The sequence below is a fragment of the Denticeps clupeoides genome, unplaced genomic scaffold, assembly GCF_900700375.1.
Source record: "Denticeps clupeoides unplaced genomic scaffold, fDenClu1.1, whole genome shotgun sequence".
Taxonomy (NCBI): domain Eukaryota; kingdom Metazoa; phylum Chordata; class Actinopteri; order Clupeiformes; family Denticipitidae; genus Denticeps; species Denticeps clupeoides.
In genome coordinates, this window is record NW_021629787.1 from 22,154 (window position 1) to 42,500 (window position 20,347).

Consider the following 20,347-nt stretch of genomic DNA (forward strand, 5'->3'; position numbering starts at 1 on the left):
ACATCATTTCAACATGAATAATTCCCCTGGAGGAAGGGGAGATACTGCAATATGTAAAATATTTCTGAAGAACAGTAAAACATGTTTTGTATATATTTATTTTTTTAAGACGTCCCTCACGTTAAATCAGCATTATTTGCCACTCATTGTGCATGGCTCATGTACTTCATGTGAGAGTGTACGGTGTCTTTTTTTATAATGATGTATCTGGTTTATTCATTTCATATCATGAAAAAAGCACCAAATACAATAAACCAGTATCAGGTTTCAGTATGAACTCGTTGTGATGTTTGTTCCTCTCATAAATTAACCCCACTGCGAATTCATCCTGAAGGAAATTGCTTTTCTGCTTTTAACCATCATGGTGACAGTGGGCACCATGACAGGCGCCCGGGGAGCATTGTGTGGGGACGGTGCTTTGCTCAGTGACACCTCAGTGGCACCTTGGCGTATCGGGATTTGAACCAGCAACCTTTTGATTACGGGGCCACTTCCTTAATCGTAAGGCTTTGGATTCAAATCTGAGCAAAGCACCGTCCCCACACACTGCTCCCCGGGCGCCCGTCATGGCTGCCCACAAAGGGTGATGGGTTACATGCAGTGGGCACATTCCGTTGTGATGCTGTGCATCACAGTTTCATTTTCTAACATGAGGTGCTGAATTTCATGGCGCCCTGGTTTTGAATGGAAAACTTCGCCAAAGCTCTGCTGGACAGAACAACCTCCTGGATCCTAACCAGTCTGGCTTCAGAACAGCTCATTCCACCGAGACGGCCCTTTTGGCGGTTACCGAGCAGCTACATGCGGCCAGATTGGCTAAACTGTCATCTGTGCTTATTCTCCTCGACTTCTCTGCTGCATTTGACACCGTTAACCACAAGACTCTTGTCAATCCTGAAGAGGCTTGGAATTCGGGGCTCAGCATGGCAGTGGTTTGCTTCCTACCTTGATGAGCGATCTTACCAAGTGACTTGGAAAGGATCCACCTCTACCTCACGTAGACTCTCCACTGGTGTCCCTCAAGGCTCGGTGCTATGTCCTCTCCTTTTCTCCCTCTACACGAGATCACTTGGTGAGGTCATTTCCTCACATGGATTATCCTACCACTGCTATGCTGACGACACACAACTCCTCTTCTCCTTTCCTCCCTCTGATCTTCATGCTGCTTCCAAAATCTCTGCATGTCTAACAGACATCTTGTCTTGGATGGCAGCCCATCACCTCCAACTCAATCCCACCAAAACTGAACTAATATTCATTCCAGCAGATTCTTCACCACATCAGGATCTTGCTATTTACCTGGACAACTCACAGCTCTCTCCTTCTACAACAGCCCACAACCTTGGAGTAACAATAGACAACCAACTCTCCTTCTCAACTCACATCAGCAATCTTTCCTGCTCATGTAGATTCCTTCTCTACAATATCAGACGAATCCGCCCTTATCTGTCAACCCAGGCCACCCAGATCCTGGTTCAGTCCTTAGTAATCTCACGACTGGACTACTGTAACTACCTTCTAGCTGGTCTACCACTATGTACCATCCGACCTCTACAACTCATACAAAATGCAGCAGCATCACTGATCTTCAACCTTCCCAAGTTCTCCACACCACCCCTCTGCTACGTTCCCTCCACTGGCTCCCAGTAGCTGCACGCATCAGATTCAAGATACTGATGGTGGCCTACAAAGCCAAACATGGAGTAGCACCATCCTACCTCACAGCCCTTATTACACCTCGCACTGCACCTGGTATACTCCGAGCCTCCAGTACTGCTCACCTGGTCCCTCCATCTCTGAAGGTAGAAGGAAGACATTCATCTAGACTCTTCTCCATCTTGGCCCCTCGGTGGTGGAATGAACTTCCCCTCGAGGTCAGAACAGCTCAGTCACTGAGCACCTTCAAACAACAGCTCAAGACCTTCCTCTTTAGAGAAGATTTAGATTAAATTGTAATTTTCTTGTTGTCGAACTTGTGTACAGAATCTACAACAGAGTGAATTAAATAGATGTATTCATAGTTGGGGGTCCTAGTGAACCGGAATTGATCTCTTCATCGATGGTAACTTAAGCACGTTGTAAGTCGCTCTGGACAAGGGCGTCTGCCAAATGCCGTAAATGTAAATGTAAATGTAAATGTAAATGACCGGGTTTAATCCCAGAAGAGGAAACTGGCCGCAGGTGGAGTCCTTTCAGGTAACGGCTGAGAAAAGAGGGCTGGGAACATCAGAAGAGATTCTGGTGTGACAAAGAATATTTAGAATCATAGATTCTTTTGTGTCGAGAACCAAACAATCCACAGTGGAGTGTTAGAGGCCTCGACATTACAACACCCGCCTACGAACCAGAAGTCCTGAGTTGCTCCAGGGGGACTAACCTGTAACTACATTAACAGCATTTACCAGACGCCCTTATCCAGAGCGACTTACAACCAGAAGTTACAGGGACAGTCTACCTGGAGCAATTTAGGGTTAAGTGTCTTGCTCAGGGACACAATGGTAGTAAGTGGGATTCATAGGCGAGTGTGTTACCCACTAGGCTACTACCACCCTAAATATGAACAATATACGATGAACGACATACATCTGAGAAGCATTAGATTAGACACACGGACAAAAAGACAGACATATCGGCAATTTAAATGATCGTGAGAATGTAGTCACAAGTCAGTAAATAAACAGTTCCCGCTAGTCTGGATTTCACAATAGACGACCTGTAGGCGGCGGGACGCCATTGCCAGACGAAGGAGGTCGAAATCTCGAAACATCTCGCGAGATCTCGGCGGCGATTAGAGTTCCCAGGATGCACTGCGCGCCCTCTTCCCTTTCCGCGGCCCGAGAACGTAAGTGGAGTCGTCGAGACGTTCCGCCGCGAACCGGCCGATAATCTGTCGAATATCGCGAACATCCGTAACTAAATCCACGCCACGGCCGCGCCGTGTTTACGAGTGCGTGGCTGCCGGCGACCTGCGGTTGTGTTCGCCGTAACAGCGCGGATTTTGCCCGAGTTATCGGTGCCGTCATGTGCCATATTCAGCAGTGGCCCGCTATCGGAATTAAAATGACTGTCGGAATAAAAATGACTTATCGGTATAAAAGTGGCCACGCGAAGTTTAGGCGCTGCCCGCCCGCGACGTGTTACTCGCGGCCGATTTAGCCCCTTTGGCAACATTTCTACTGCTAGCATCGTTAGCATGTTATCCGTACCTGCACCATGCCGCGTTCACGTTGAGCCCCCCACGCGTGGATTTTATGTCTTCCTTTTATTTTCAGGCATTAACGTTGAATTGTTTCGCTTCCAGATCTCCCAAAATGGTCCGCTACTCGCTCGACCCCGAGAACCCCACTAAATGTGAGGACCGGCATGTAGCTTCCGTGCTACACGAAACATGGCTGCTGTGTTTACGTCAGTATGAATAATTTTCTCATTTTTTTAATCCAAAGCATGCAAGTCCAGGGGATCCAACCTCCGTGTTCATTTCAAGGTAAATGAGGGTTCTGTGTGAAATATGATGTTTAGGGGGGTGTGTTGGCAAGGATCTCACGATAAAGATGCATTGGTCACGGTACGATTATATCGCGATGTATGATGATGCTGCTGCACATATGGAGAGATTCTATGGTTCGCTGATGTACATTAACGATTCAGCCTAAAGTCAGAAAACTTTGGATTAAATTGGTATAAAAAAAGTGTAGATATTTGATGTTCTTGTATTGATAAAATCTGATTTTATTTAGTATTACTCGCTACGTGATTTGTAGGCAGCGGTGTGTTTAAATACAACGCCTCTCTTTCTCTCTCCTGTCAGAACACCCGTGAGACCGCTCAGGCCATCAAAGGAATGCACATCCGCAAGGCCACCAAGTACCTGAAGGACGTGGTCGTCAAGCGCCAGTGTGTCCCCTTCCGCCGCTACAATGGCGGCGTTGGCCGGTGCGCCCAGGTGAGTGCTGGGCCGCTCGCCCGTTATTCGCGTGGCTGGTTGCGCTGATGACCATCTTAGGACACCTTTGGAATTCGCCATGAAAAGAACTGAGTACGTCTGAGCAGCCTGGCCGTGTTCGAGGCTGCTGCTGCTGCTGCTGGGTCTGTGGCCGTAACGCTGGAAGTAACGTGTTCCGCGTTCCTGTCTCCTTTCCAAGGCCAAGCAGTTCGACTGGACACAGGGACGCTGGCCCAAGAAAAGCGCCGAGTTCCTGCTACACATGCTGAAGAACGCAGAGAGCAATGCTGAGCTCAAGGTTGGTGCTTCTCATGGACTTCGTGTGAGATCTGAGCGAACAGCAATTTCTTCTGATCTATGAAATAGATTTTTACTAATCCTGCTACGTCTGCTGTGTTCCTGAGGAACTTGACCTTTCTTCTGGATAAGTTCCATAAAAACTAAAAGAATGGGACCTGAAGCGGTCTCGTGTGTGCATTTGGGATTTTGAAAAGCGTGGCTTCTTTCTCCTCAGGGGCCTGGACGTCGACTCCCTGGTCATCGAGCACATCCAGGTGAACAAGGCACCGAGATGCGCAGGCGTACGTACCCGCTCCCACGGTCCGCATCAACCCCTACATGATCTCCCCTTGCCACATCGAGATGATCCTCACTGAGAAGGAGCATATTGTGCCCAAACCCTAGGAGGAGGTTGCTCAGAAGAAGAAGGTAGAAACCACATTTTTTAAAATGTCGTTAGTTAGAACGTGCTGCTGAGAGCTTCATGTGTTAGCAGTGATGACCTTCTTAGGGACACCTTTGATGAATAATGAAAAGAACCCATTTCCCTCTGAGCGCACCACTGAGCTCCAAGTCCTCGTTATTTACAAACCGCTGCATCTGGGTCGGGGCTGAACTGCCTGTTTTGAATCTTTTCTCTGCAGGTTTCTCAGAAGAAGCTGAAGAAGCAGAAACTGATGGCACGGGAGTAAATGTAAATAAGTGTTTCGGAATCCTAAATGGTCCTCGTTTGTTTTGTGTGTAGTGAAGGATGAAAACGGGCGTTTTACAGAAGAAGAATCTGTATTGAATGTCAACCCTCTTGAAGCTTGATCTGGGGGACGGGGACGCTGTGAAGTGGTCTGGATAACTGGATTGTAGGAGGCTTAATTGCTTTAGTAATCGCTTAAGAATTCAATGTCAGTTCATCATTGCTCATCACTTCTTTTCCCTGCTAGACCAGAAAGCTGCGCTCAGGGTTAATGTGTCTTGCTCAGGGAACGTTGGTAGGAAGTGGGGCTTGAACCTTTTCACTTTGTGGTCATCTGGTCCAGAAGCGGTAGTGTTGCCCACCAGGCCACAACTGCCCTACATGCCCTTAATTAATTAAAAAAAGCTCCGCCGTAATATATTTTATTTTTTACGTGTATGAAGTAAACTACATTCTTACACAAGTGGGGAAGAAAACTGCAGATAATCGACCGTCGTCCATGCGTTCTTTACTTCAATCCAAAGCGACTTACACGAGGAAGACGCCAGCAATACGACATAAGATCCTAATATTCAACATAAGATCTGTTCCAGGAATTACAAAACCAACAAATAGTCCCTCAACTTCGTGGGAAGTGTGTTGTAATTTTGTTTTAAAATCCTACCAACACCAAGCCCTGCCCCCACGTCCCTATTACAGTAAATAGGCCATGTCTTCAAAACCCTCTGTTCCATCCATGTTTGCGTTTATATTATGATTTTAATGAATTTCAGACCGAACCAGTCATTCTGTTAAAAAGATACGCAGAGAATGAGTTATAGTGACGTTGGTGACGGGATGTATCTCCTACACTCGTACCAACTCACGAATATTAACCACATTCAACATTTTGAGACCAAACAATCAGTAACACGAATAAAATTAAGAATTAAGGGCTACTCCTCCGGCCGCTCCCGTTAGGGGTCACTGTCTGGCTGGCCGTACGGTTGACCTGGCAAACGCTTATCGCCGGAATGCTCTTACTGACAACCCGGGCTGGGGACCAGCAGCAAGAAAGATGCTGTCTCATGCGTCCCCGAGAACCCCGCGAGATGCTGAACCAGGCTCACTAAAAACATCACACACTCCGTCCCGCTCGGACACAATGAGGGACTCTCACCCGCCCCTCACACGCCCTGTTCTCCATCCTAACCGTCTGGCACAAAACTGTAAACCGCCAGACACGGCAAGAGCTCTCAATGCACCGCCATCACCAGAACACGGATAAACTCGACAACAATCCCCTTCCAGCCCTATACACCTGATAACATACTGAGCACTTTGCACATGTCTGTATGTCTTGTATGTCCTGAAATATCCTACATGATCTTGTCCTGCTTGTTTTGTTCATTGTACAGAAAAGTTTTACTTATAGAGATGTGAGTTAGTAGATATTTAAGTTAGTGTAGTTTAGTTTGTATATACATTTCTTTCTTTTATTTACATTTACAAGCATTACCATTACCAACGCCCTTATCCAGAGCGACTTACAATCAGTAGTTACAGGGACAGTCAGGGTTAAGTGTCCTGCTCAGGGACATGATGGTAGTAAGTGGGGTTTGAACCTGGGTCTCCTGGTTCATAGGCGAGTGTGTTACCCGCTAGGCTACTAGCACCATTTTATGATTGCACTATGGGGGGGTCTGTGTGAAACTTTATTTCATTACACGGTATACTGTGTGTACTGTTGTTCTGACAATAAACCAGTCTTGAACCTTGAACATTTCAGCTGTGGACGGAGAGTTGCTGCTGTTGTAAATTCCCACTATCCACCGCGTGGGGTCAGCAGCGCTGCACTTTTCCTCCTCCTTCCACTGACCTGCGGCTCCAGACTGGCAGCTGAAGAAAGACAGAAGAGCAAAATACAAATGACGACAGTAATAAAATAACAAGTACATAACTTGATTAAATAAATGCTTGAATAATAGTTGAAATCTGTATTGAAATCAGTTGAACTATGAGAGTTTGAACCATTATTCTTAAAGTCTTAGGCACCAACTGAATGGAAAACAATTATTTATATAAGTTGTTAACAACGTTTTTAATGTGACTAAAAAGCCGTCACACGTTGATCAAACATTAATTTCTATGAAAAAATTATTTCATGTGTAAAGAGAAACAAATTCTGTCACCCTGTTGTTCTCTGAGCAGCAATACAATCATTTTTTCCATCTGTAGACTGAAACATCTCTAGATATGAAATTATTGCCACTTTCACCTTTTTGATTATTTGTGTGTGGTCACAGCCGCTAAATTCTGTTCTTCTTGTATGCGGGTGTTTCAGTCATGTGCATCCGAAATCAGAAGGTTGCCGGTTCGAATCCGGACGGGGTGGTGGGGACACGCTGTCCCCCCCGTACTGAGGACACATTTCGTTGTGACGATCACGTCGCTTTCACTCTGCTTTCCTCAGTTGCGTTAATAAATGGCGTTTGAACGCGGGTCAGTAAATGAGCAGACGGTCCCACGCCGACCCCCCCCCGACATTTACCGGTTTACTGCCCCCCCCCACGCCCTACGTCAACAGACCGGCCTTCGTGGCATTTTTAAAGTTAATAACCAAACCGAAAGAGTCGTGGCACTCTTAATATTATAATAACCATAATAAAAATGTCAAATTGTGTATAATAATATTACAATAATATATTATTTTACATATAATCTAATAGTGCATTATAATATTATAGTTGTCATGTACAACACCATCGAACGAGTATTATTGTTGTTATTTTTATTAAATCTATTTTTTTTTACTATAACTACTACTAATAATAATACAGTAATTATTGGTATTATAATAAATGTTGCTGTTGTTGGTTTGCCGAATTAGTAAAATCGAGTGTCACGTTTGAAATCTTCATTAACGTTAATAATTTACGTTTTTAAACGTTTTAAAAATAAAGGTTTTTTACGTTGTCATTTCTTCTAAAAAAATACTCCTGAATCCGGAGTTGATCTGGGGAAACAGAACCAGACCCGAACCAGACCCGAACCGGACCCGACTTTTAGTTGCGGGGTCACGTGACCATTAATAAAAAAAAAAAACACATACAGAGAAGATCACAAATTGACTCCATCGATTTTGTCCCGTTTCTTCTTCTTCTTCTTCTTCTTCTTCTTTTTTGTTGAATAGCGGCGACGTGAAAAGGCGCGGCCGACGGAAGGCGCCAATGGGAGCTCAGTTTCCCGCCACGTCACGCGCGCGCGCGCCCCGCGCCCCTATACTTCCCGCGCCGCGCGCTGCAACTTCGGAGCGTCGTTTCTTCCCCCCCCAGATCTCTCCATCTCTCCATCTCTCCATCCCGGCGGCGGCGGCGGCGGAGCTGACCGGGTCATGGCGCCTCCCTCCCCGCGGCGCGGCGCTGCTGTTAGTAACCGAGGCGGCCCGCTGCCGGGGGAAAGTTGGCGATGTTAACCGCGGGACAGATGGACGCTTTTCTGCTCGGGACCCCGCCCCTCGCAGCGCTGCACAGCAATGGCCGAGATGAAGACCCCCCTGTACCCGGCGTACCCCCAGGCCCCGTCCGCCTCTCCCGCCGCCACGTCCCCCAACCCCGGCGGCATCCCGGTCTCCTCTCCTGGGATTAAGACGGCGGGACTGTCCCTGTCCCTCGGTCCCCGCACCAGTGCTCGGCGGCGACCCCCCACGGAATAAACGACATCCTGAGCCGCCCGCGGCGGCGGCGGCGGCGGCCGCGACCTCCTCGGCCGGGATTCTGACCGCGCTGGCTGCCCCGCTTCGGCAGCCTGAGCCCGCCGCCCCCACCGGGACTCTACTTCAGCCCGGGGGCGGCGGCGGCGGCGGCGGCGGCGGCGGCCGCGGCCCGGTACCCCCCAAACCCCTGACCGAGCTGGCCGGGCAGGACCCCCATCTTCTGGCCGGGGGTCGTGCAGGGGCGCCCCGTGGAGAGACGCCCGCTTCAGCTGCTCGGCCCGTGAGTTCTCTCCCGCTGTACCCCGGAAAGCGGCTTGTCGGGGCGCATTAAACACGCGCTCTTGTCCCCCGCAGACCCCAGCTCCGTCCTGCTGGACAAGGACGGCAAGCGGAAGCACACGCGGGCCCACCTTCTCCGGACAGCAGATCTTCGCGCTGGAGAAGACGTTCGAGCAGACCAAGTACCTGGCGGGACCGGAGCGGGCGCGCCTGGCCTACTCGCTGGGCATGACCGAGAGCCAGGTCAAGGTGAGAGGTCAACCACCCCCCCCCCCCACCCCCATTCACACCCCACACAGGCTGACCGGCGACGCCGCTTCGTCCCCAGGGTCTGGTTCCAGAACCGCAGGACCAAGTGGCGGAAGCGACACGCGGCGGAGATGGCGTCCGCCAAGAAGAAGCAGGACTCGGAGAACGGAGCGGCTGAAGGGCGCGTCGGAGAACGAGGAGGAGGAGGAGGAGGACGAAGACTACAACAAGCCGCTGGACCCCAACTCGGACGACGAGAAGATCGCGCAGCTGCTGAAGAAGCGCAAGGCGACCCACGCGTCGGAGGGCGACAGCTCGTAGACATTCCCGGGACACGTTCCCGGGGACACGTTCCCGGGGACACGTTCCCGCTCCCGTCCCGACCTGTAAATAACGACGTGAGTTGTGTCGAATAGAAATTCTATCGCTGTGAATATTTATGTGTAAAATAAGTTTTTTTTTGTACAGGAAAGGGGGGGAAAAAATCGCTTTTTTTAACGAACCCGTCTGACTGCGTTAGAAACCATTTCTGTCATAATTATCATCATCATCAAAACTAATGTTCTCCTGGATGAAGATATATATAATTTTAAAAATATATATATTTCGGCACATTTTCCCATAAATTCTATTTCTCGGCGTTGCAGATCGGCCGATATCATTTCATGAGTAGATGAGAAAAATAAAAACCCGCATCCTGTAACAACTGGGATCTATTTGTAATATAAATGCATTCGTGTCGTCATAATTCCCATACGACTCTTTAATTTATATGATATTTTACGTTTGTAACGGTGACACGCGCATTGCAGGCTCATGTATTGCACTTTTATTTAATAAAGTCATTTTGATCACTGTTTTAAACTGACTGTAGCCCCGAAGAACGAACGCTCAGTGGTTTTATTATTATTTTTTATCTTTAAAAAATTTCCGCACATTTTCAGATAATTTTATTTAAGTTAATATTCTTTTTTTTTTAAACCACAATCTGCTGAATCGATAGAATGCCTTTGGATAAAGCGACTGTTTACGCGGGGCATTCTTCTTCTTCTTAATATTATTATGACGATTTGTGCTGACGTGTAAAAAATATTTTAGTAAGTTTTGTTAGAAAAGTTTGCTGCTCTTGTTGTCGGATTGATTGATAAATATTTCACTCATCTGATCCGTCCCGCCATCTTCAGGACCGATATTTCACGACGGATTATTATTATTATTTTATTTCTATTTTTTTATTTCTGTTTTTTAATCGGTTTTAAAAAACGAGCTCACACACCGAGTGTACATTACATTCTCAACGTTCATGGAATAAAAAAAATTAATTACAGAAACGAGGGTCGAATTTCAGTGAATTCCGTTCTCTAAACGTTTTTTTTTCCCCAAATTTAGAACAGAACTTAATAAATGATATAAATAAATTGAAATGCATGTCACGTTGAGTCCGAACCCATAAGAAGCTGTGGAGGTTGCTGGAGAAGTTCTACATTTTGGGGATGAATTTGGATCTGAAGGCAGGAACGTCGCGATGTTCATTTCACATTTCAATTAGGCGGAATAAATTAGTACCATTCCTCCCTCTCTCGATATGTATCGAAAAATGCTATATAACAAAAAATATATTTTCAATCGCTAAATTACACGAGGCCATTTCAATTGTTTTGTCAGCAATAAAAAAAAGAATTTCCCCGTTATTGTTTTTTCTTCTTTTCCAGTTTTCCGCGAAACGAAAAAGTAAAAGTGCGGATCACAACCGATACCAGCCAGTCCTTCAGCCAGAGCTGAACATCGGATCGTAATCGTCAGCGAATCGGGGAGAAAATCGATGCGAAATGTAACCGCTTCATCTGTTCCAGCGGCTCGGTTTTAGTTTATTATGGGGTCGCGGGTACATTTCCATGGCAACCCCAGTGGAGTCTGGCCACGGGTTATCAATTACTTTCGTGAGAAAAGGTGAATTAAACGAACGCAACAATCTGTCCCCAAAAACGAATTCTAAGCGAATTCTGCGACGTTTTCGATGTGGCGGAGCTCATTAGAACAAAATAAAATCTTTTTATAATTTTTTGAAATTTAATTTCAGGTTGCAGTTTAATTTCTGGTGTGACTGTCTGCTTGTGCATTTTTCATGTTTCCTTTGGTGCTTTCGAAATAAATGCCAACGAAACCAGCTGATGGTCCATCTGAGTTTATTGTTGAGTTATAAAGGGGACGCGGCGTGTAACAGGTGCGACAGCCGCCTTCTGACCTTCTGGAGATGTGGGGACTGGCTCCAGGCCGCCACCAGGGCCACCACCAGGGCCACCATGCTACTGATGCTGCTGATGCTGCTTGTCATTCCGCCAGCTGCTGGCCTTCCATTCCTGTCAAATGCTTCGCCAGTAAGACCACGTAACATCACAGTCACTTAACCGGTCTTACCTCTCCAAACGGGGATCCATCACAAAACCTGGCCTGGCCGATGCTGCCCACCGCTTTGACCATCACAGAGACCAATGGATGATTTATTTAAGACCTGATTTATTTTTAAAATATTGGAAAAGTGATTAAAAAAACCTGATTAAAAAACATGGTAAAAGCTCCTCAGTGGGTCCACACTCCTATTGACACTTATTATTCAACATTCACATTTATTTGAGAAAGAACCCCAGGCACCTTGGAGACAAACCCCTGTGTGTTGGTTCCCGGGTTCAACACAAGCACTCATAAGCAGGGGAGACGTCTGCATTAAACTGACTGGACCTCTTCTTGGGTTTGTGGGTAAACAAACCCTTCACCTCCTGGATGGATTTTGGATAAATTCTTGTAGATATATAGCCATGATGCCACAATAGAATAGTCACACCATTTATCTCGTGAGAACGTCTTTTACAGACTCAGAAAAGTGCTGCTAGTTTGTGTCCTGGAGGGGGGAGAACTGCCCACCCAGCTCTACTTTCTGACCACCAAAAGATGAACTTCAATGATGCGTTCATACACAAAGTTTAAGAAGGTTGCACACACACGCCTTGTTGCCAGACACCTGATGGTTTCAGCTTAAAATTCTCCGTAAATGTGGCAAAACTCACACAAAGCTGATGAAAGTAAATGTTTGACTGTTAATACTGAACATACTTACATCGGAAATGGGTTCCTCAATACCTATTCTCAACATGCAATTTTGCTCAATCTGGCAACGCGGTCTCAATGCCACTTGTTGACATACAGGACCTGTCGCAGTCATCTCAGCGCTTATCAGCGCTCTCCTTTAAGAATTCTGAAGAATTGTGAACGTTCCCAACATGTTAATCATCTCCAGCTCCTGGAATGGGAGTTGGGACCAGGAATCCAGCGTTCCCCAGCTCTGGCAGCTCGTACATGAGAGGAAATATGATCTGCAGGTGTCGCGAACACGAGTTCGGTGCCTTGGGGCCCGGCACTGAGCATCTGCTCGCTGGATCTACTGCGCTGCCAGGCGAATACACATTAGCACAGCTGTCCAGATGCAGACATGACAGTACGTCCCATCCCACCTACTCACAGAGGGTCACGCTTTTAAATGGGATGGTAGTAGCCTTGTGGGTAACACACTCGCCTATGAACCAGAAGACTACGGAGTCACAGGTTCAAATCCCACTTCCTACCATAGTGTCCCTGAGCAAGACACTTAACCCTAAGTTGCTCCAGGGGGGGACTGTCCCTGTTACTACTGATTGTAAGTCGCTCTGGATAAGGGCGACTGATAAATGCCATAAATGTAAATGTAAATGTAAATAATTCTAAAGTGAACCATAATCATTTGATATTGCAGAAATGGTCCATGTCATGGCCATGGAAGCAGCTCTGACCCTAAAGTGTTTTCTCCGTCCAGAACGTGACGTGGTCCAAGCAGTGATGGGCCAGACGTTACAAATGCCAATTAAACGGCGTCCTCGAGACAAAATGCAGGATGCTTTAGATGCTTCACGAAACTTCATTGGCTCAACAGTCAATTCTGCATCAAAGACTGCTGCGTGGGGACAGGATGATGGTTTATGGGACATTTGTGAACGTCGTGAAAAGTCAATTGTGATACACTGCAGCACAGCACATGGTGACACAACAAAATATGTCCTCTGTTTTTAACCAATCACACTTGGTGAGCAGTGGGCAGCCATGACAGGCACCCGGGGTGCAGGGTGTGGGGACGGTGCTTCGCTCAGTGGAACCGACAATATTCTGATTACGGGGACACTCACAGCAGCCATTCTGGGGACACGATTTTCAAGCTGGCGCTAAGCATGTGATTTGCTCATGTAGGCTGGACACCAAACCCTGTATGTACCTATGAGTACCTGTTATAGAAGATCTTTTTATTGTCATTGTACAACAAAATTAGGAGCGATTCTTCCTCATAAATAAAATCAAACATTCATTACTACGTAAAAACATATTGCACACAATGTGCAGATGTATAGTTATATTCAGCTGATTAAACATCTTTTACCCGATGGCATGAACACGATATTTAACACTCTGGCGGGCACCCAGAGTGTGAGAGCTGTCAATCATCAAGCTCCTCCCATTCTAACTCGGTTCATTACAGATGGACATGGCCAGTTATTCTCTCGTCTTCAAGGTCCAGACAACTGGGACGCAGATCCCGAGGACGCAGCGCTGTTCCAAGTTAGCGCCCGGGCCTCTTATCCACGTGGAAACAGTCCGGACGAATCGGGCCCATTGGTGTCCTCTCAGCCGAACGTGTCCTACAAGAGATTACACCACAAGGCCATGTGTCACGAGAGGCTGCGCTCCCACAGAGCAAACGGCGCCCTTATCTGGCCGCCTGTGATAAAGAGCAGCTCGGGATCAGCCAGTGTGAATAATGGGGACCTGGTGGGTGTCCCTTCGCGCGTTTAGGACGCCTCACCTGGCGCTGCAGGGACGGATTATGTGTGTTTGTAGAAGCGGATAGTGTCGCGGTGACGTTTATCTCCGGCCTCTGCCGTAATCTTCCTTAATGAAGCCCGCCCCCTTTCTGCTTCTCGCTCGCGGACGGACGTCGCCCCGAAACTGCATGATGGATGAAGAGGCTGAAGGCCGCCCACTTTCTTAAAGTCCATTGTGGGGTTGTTTTTCTCTGCAGGGGTGGACCTGACAGGAATAATGACAAAATGACAGCGGCCACGATGGAGGGATTAAAAAAAGGAAGAAAGAAAGAAAGAAGAAAGCCGTCCCTGTTGGCCGAGGAATTTTATTAGCAGTAGCTGTGCTAAAATAACCCGTTAACGCGTATCATAGTGCGACAATAATAACCTCCTCCATCATATTTTAAAAGTCACGTCAGGCCGCCTCAGTGTAATTCATCTCTATGCAAATACATCAGTGTCAGGCCATTAGCGCATTGCTAGCCGAGGATTTTATTAAAATGCATTCTTCTGTCCTTCTTCAGGTCTCTCTCTCTCTTTTTTTTGGTTTTAATAGCTCGGAACCAATAAAACACGAGCCCTATTGCCCAAGAATTATAGCAACTATTAGAGTAACATATGGACAGCATGCACTCTGAAAATAAAAACCAACAGATAAAGTGGCAGGGTCGTGGCGGGGTGCAAACACTTAGGAAAATGGCAGTGGAGTAATGGATTTCTGCAGAGCCCTGCACCGCCGCCCAAATCAAAGCCGTATTATACATGCATTTGCGCCCGGGCCGGCGAGGGAAGGCGCACAGGCCCTCAATCACCGGCACGAGAGTTATACGCGCCGGCGGGAATGCCGATGCAATGAATTAGGAAGACAATAAAAAAAAAGGTGATAAAGTGCATGGTCCGTGTATGATGTCCTTAATGAAATTAAAACTGCGCGCCGGGTCCCTCGTGTTTACAAGGGAGGAGGATGGTGGGAGCGTACGGCCTTTACTGACATGCATGATGTTGGCGGCAGTGGCTCTGTGGCAACACACAAAGTCCCAGGTTCAACTCCACTTGCCACCATTATGTCCCCGAGCGGTCTCCAGGGGGACTGTGTGTCGCCCTGTAAGTAGGGCGTCTGATAAATGCCGTAAATGTCAATGTTTAAAGCAGCGTGGTTTTAAATGGCGTTGAATGGATGCTGATTTGAAGAATAATTGCAGATTGTCCAGTTTGTTTCTATTATGAGGAAGATCTTTATTCTTTATGAGACTCGGTTCACATGGAAACAGGTCATCACCAGACTCCGGACGGGTACTTCTAGTTCAAGTTAATGACCGGCTAAATGTGCTCATGATCTTTGGGCGGCCATCCGGCGGAGAGTATTATATTAAAAAGGCACCGGTGCAGAATTTGCCTGAAAATGAGGCTTTTGGGGAGACCAGAAGTGCACACACCAGGGGACTTGATTACCCCTCTGCCATGATGATCTGTCATTTAACAGTTTATCAAAGTCAGTGGGATCCCGTCATGGCCGTGCGAGTGGAGGATTTCTCTTTTTCATGGCATCGTTCATTTCATGTGGATCATTAGCCCCCGTACACATCCGTGTTTTGACAAATGTAAGCAGTGAATTATATGTGCCACGCCCGCCCCTGAATGCAGCACATGATAAACAGGAACAGCTTTGGCGTATTACCTAAATGTGTCTCCTCCTGCCTTGTCACTTCATTAGAGAGACAGCTCACTCAATAGTGACTGGCTGACATGTGGCCAGTGACAGCGTTGCACATTGTCACTAAATAACCCATTATTAAAAATCCCATTAATATCATACCCTTCTTCTCTTTCTCATCATGATTTCTTTAGAAGGTTATTATTAATATTTATTCTATGTCTTTGCATTAATAAGTAGATTTTTTATTTGTTTTTATATTAGATTGTAATATATTACGCTATAATATAGGTTGGTTGGAGGTCCCTGACCTGGATGGGGGCATCGCCCTGGTATCTGTGTGCAGGGCGCCGCCGCCATGCTTGATGCTGATTAAGCGTCCGTGGTCAGAGCCCTGTAAAAGGACGGAGAATGCAGCAGGACAACGCTGCTGCATTAACGGGGACACTAAACCTTGCCTTTGTATTTGCTGCTCATGCCTTTTGGGTTTGTTTCTTTCCTATGTTATTATTAAATATCCATTTGTCCCATAATGGCAATCTTGTGCGCCTCCTTCCTCCTACGTCCCAGAGATGTGAGAAACACACACACACACACACACACACACACACACACACACACACACACATATCTTACAATTCAACCCTTAAAATGAAGCATAAACCAAACAGGGTCAACGTGTCCCAACTTTTGGGGTTCTATGTAGTTAAGCACCTTATTATTGTTCTTGACTTCTTTTTTAACCTTGTAGGATAAAAGAATAATGGGAAAAGGGATTAGTGGTGGGGTAATGTCATCCGTCAGTCAGGCCTGACAGAGTTTAAAGTTCAGACGGTGACATTAGCCCCAGACGCTAATATGAAGTTTCATCACAGGGCCGAGTTGATGAATCCCTTCTGGGGAGTAGTCGCATCTGCACCCCATAAAAAGCCAGAGGGACGCACCGTGTCATTTCCTTGCACCGTGGTCAATATTTACGCTTATTTCAATGAGATTGGCTGCGATCTGGAGCTACCGTACAGTCCAAAAAGTCTCTTACGCGGCGTTTTTAATCTCAGATGATTCATGTCACAGTTTATTGCCCGGGTGAGAGGCTGAGGCATGAACTCCCCACACTCCTCACTTTCGCCCGTGCTAATATCTAAAACGCTTCTTATGACCTACTTATGAAGTCCGCCTGGAGAACGTATTGATCTAAATGCCAAATCGTGCGGTGACTGTGTTTTTTTAACGCAGAATCATAGCTGGTGAATTAAGAGAGCCACTCGTAAGTGCTTCGGCGTGACCTCTTGGCTTATCTTCCTCTGAATCACCCCGCGACCGCGGCTCCAGATGTTCCCTTTTGTCAAAAGCCGGAGGTCAGTCTCTCTAGCCAAGGTTACCCGGCTCTGGCATTGTCGGGGGGCTTAACCCAATTTCGTGAAAACAGAGTATATACATACGTGGAATGAAATCCTTTTAAACGGCCGGGAGCGGCTAATTGAATACAGCTCCAGTTTTATTGCCGAGCTTGTTTTTGTTCGTATTTAATCAATGCTTAAGGCTCATAATGGCCCCAGGTCATAGCCGGGGTTATTTCCATAATCGATGACGGAGGGACCTCAAGTTCAGCAGGGTTATGATCCGATTCGTCCCCGCTCATTTTTCATGGAGTTATTTATTGCGGCGAAAAGACTGAATGACTGAGGAGGTTGGACACGTCCAGCGGCCCTGAGTTACCGCTCCACCGGAAGGTGACCTTCTCTTGATTATCAGCACTTTCAGTCGTGATTATGAAATGACACAGACGCATTCAGGAATTGTGCACTAGCTCAAAAAAAAAATACTTTGATCAATGATGCACTGCAGCGTTAATCGCAATACACACACAACAATGTATAATAAGAAACACGTATTGTACTTACATCTCCAATGAGGAATTGATTTAAAAATTTTTTTTTAATCATTTGAGCCCTTATTATCTGTGGAGCTCAATGCCGACATTATATGATAATATCAGAATTACGAAACGTTTTTTTTTCTGTATGTAGAAGCATATTAAATGTTGAAATATTTTTTTTTACTGTTGCATACTGTTGCACTACATTTAAGTCCATTTTCTTTTAACCTTACTATGCCTTGTGGCGCACATTTGTAACCATATCAACAATCTCCGGTGCGTGTCTGCGGCTTCCTGGTCTTATATTTAGTTTTGCTTTATAAGCATCAATAAAACACACATTGATGCTCCAAGCTGTTAAACCCCAAAGAGCCCCCATAAAACACCCCAGTCACCGGCCTGCCAATAAAAAATGAAAACCCATTTAACGCAAAGGTGGTACGACTGTTGTCTGTGGTCAGTCAATAAACCAAACATGCCGTAGCCGGGGGTCGAAGCTGGATTTGCTACTTTGCAATGGAGAGACAAGGTCACAGGAAACAAGGGCTGCAGGGTACGCACATGAAGTCACACGAATCCTTAAACTCAACCTTGTCAACTAGGCACTTGCACGAATGTATTATTATTGATAAAAAAAATTGAAATGAGTTAATCAAGATTAATTCTTGTTATAATGCATATTTACGTGTGCGAAACTCGTCAGCGGAGTCACTTCCCATTCGCTTGTATTGGGGTGACATCATAGGCAGTTGACCTGAATTGTGGGTCCCTCGCCCAGCTTTGTTTGCAGTACTTTCGGTAAGTTAAAAAATGTTCAAATCCATTTAAGAATGTTCAGATTTGAGTTAAATGAATCCCAGCAATTAATACGTTAATACTGACAATTAAATTTATGTTATATAAAAAAAGCTATTAAAACACACCCTGTAACATGTTAAAGTACAAATATATTTAAATATTCATATGCAGTCAGATTAAATGTTTTTGCTTTCACAATTTTCACAAAAATACTAAAATTACTTAACTTTCTAGTTTTCCCCTCACTCGCAATGCATGTGTGTGTGTTTGTGCATGTGAATAGAGTGAAAAGACCCCCTCAAGGGAGCGGTGAATTTCATTCAATCAGTGCATTGCAGAATATTGAGCTCGAAATCAACTGGTGGCCAAATGACTCCATTAATAAAAGCACACGTAGCTCCCGTTCATGGGGAGAGACCAGCTCGCGGCCCTCGGGCTGAGGTAATGGGCCTGGGGAACACTTAGCTCCGAGTGTGTGATGGGAATGACTAGTGGGTCAATTGTTTACATTTACAACCATCACTAAGGAGCCCAGGGCTGGTACGCCCGGCGTGGGGACCTGGACGTCACCCGGTGGGGTGAACTGGTCGGGCTCGGATGCTCTACAGTAACCTCCAGGCTCCCTTTGATGGCTTGATGTTGGACACAAGGCGTGCATTGTTCAAAGCGTTAAACGTTAGAACAGAGAGGGCTACCAGGAACTAGAATCGAACGTTTTTTGAGCGTTTACCTTCTTTCGCTGTGTTCTCAACATGCCAGTGTTGTGATACCCTCAAAGATGGGGCTGTGGTGGCCTAGCGGTTAAGGGACCAGCCCTGTAATCAGAAGGTTGCTGGTTCGAATCCCGATCCGCCAAGGTGCCACTGAGCAAAGCACCGTCCCCACACACTGCTCCCCACTGCTCACTCAGCGTGATGGTTAAATGCAGAGGACAAATTTCACTGTGTGCACCGTGTGCTGTGCTGCTGTGTATCACATGTGACAATCACTTCACTTTTTTTTTTTTTTTTTGAAGATAAAAAGAGCTCGATGGATTATGAGGTATGTAAGGAAATGTATTAACCTAGTGAATGATTTTATATTGAATAAACCAGATGTGCTGGGGGATTTAGTGCTCGCGCTGTGCAGCCAGTCTGACCGGCTGGGAAGTGACCCAGCAGCCAGCAGCCAGTGAGATTCTTCTCAGCGTCTTTCCAAAAACCTGGGATGCCAGCGGAGCTCCTGTCCGACCTCCGGGTAACGCCGTCCCGAGAGGAGAGCGTCCAGCAGGCACCTCCCCTGCGTCTCAGCACATTGGGGTGACATAACTAAAGAGGCATTAACACCCAATTGCGACATCGCTAAACAAACGCTCAGGGCCTTGGTGACCATGGGAAAATAGCATTATAGCCCTGGGGTGAATTGATCGGGTGGGAAAAAACGGGCACAATTTGAGCCTTGTTTTGCTCGCCCCGTCTTCGTCCTATCTGCGCGGAGCTGACAACTTTCTATCACGTGTACCAACTTTCCCAGGCGGGATTAGGTGCATGAAAGGCCATTTTCCTGCGAGGGCGCTCATAAATCACGTCCGCAAGGTCCAGCCTCTCCCTCCCTCCCTCCCTCCCTCCCTCTCTCACCTCGGGCAGCTTTGTACACAAGTCCTATCTGTTCTCCATTCACAGACCTGCGCTTTTTCAACCTGTTGTCATTTCTGATTTAAGAATCCACCCGCCCACTTCTCCTCGCATAATGTTTTATAGAATAATTAGGACTTTAGGATCTTACTTCACTTACAAAATGATCCTGGGTAATGCTAAATAACCGTCCAGCAAGCAGACGTAGCGTCCACTGTTTGCGGCGTTTTTGGCACAGGGAAAGTAAAAAGGGAAAGTGCTGGGTGTTCATTTACTATCCTCTGCTGTTGCCTTCAGGGTAACATGATGGAAATACACATTTTATACAAAAGGTGTGAACTACTGCTGCAATTAATCTAGAAATATTTAATATGTTCAAACAATG

General features: G+C 46.4%; 2 non-coding genes and 2 pseudogenes across 2 annotated transcripts; all 4 read left to right on the plus strand.

Annotated features, from left to right (window-relative positions):
• The first annotated feature begins 2,773 nt into the window (after positions 1-2,773).
• On the plus strand, positions 2,774-4,914 carry LOC114774300 (60S ribosomal protein L17-like; annotated as a pseudogene).
• LOC114774303 (small nucleolar RNA SNORD58) lies at positions 3,983-4,051 on the plus strand. Its single transcript, XR_003744785.1, has one exon. It is a non-coding gene; the product is annotated as a small nucleolar RNA SNORD58 (small nucleolar RNA).
• Positions 4,713-4,781, plus strand: LOC114774304 (small nucleolar RNA SNORD58). The gene has a single exon (XR_003744786.1). It is a non-coding gene; the product is annotated as a small nucleolar RNA SNORD58 (small nucleolar RNA).
• Positions 4,915-8,360: 3,446 nt separating the features above from the next.
• On the plus strand, positions 8,361-9,456 carry LOC114774302 (homeobox protein Nkx-6.1-like; annotated as a pseudogene).
• Positions 9,457-20,347: the final 10,891 nt, after the last annotated feature.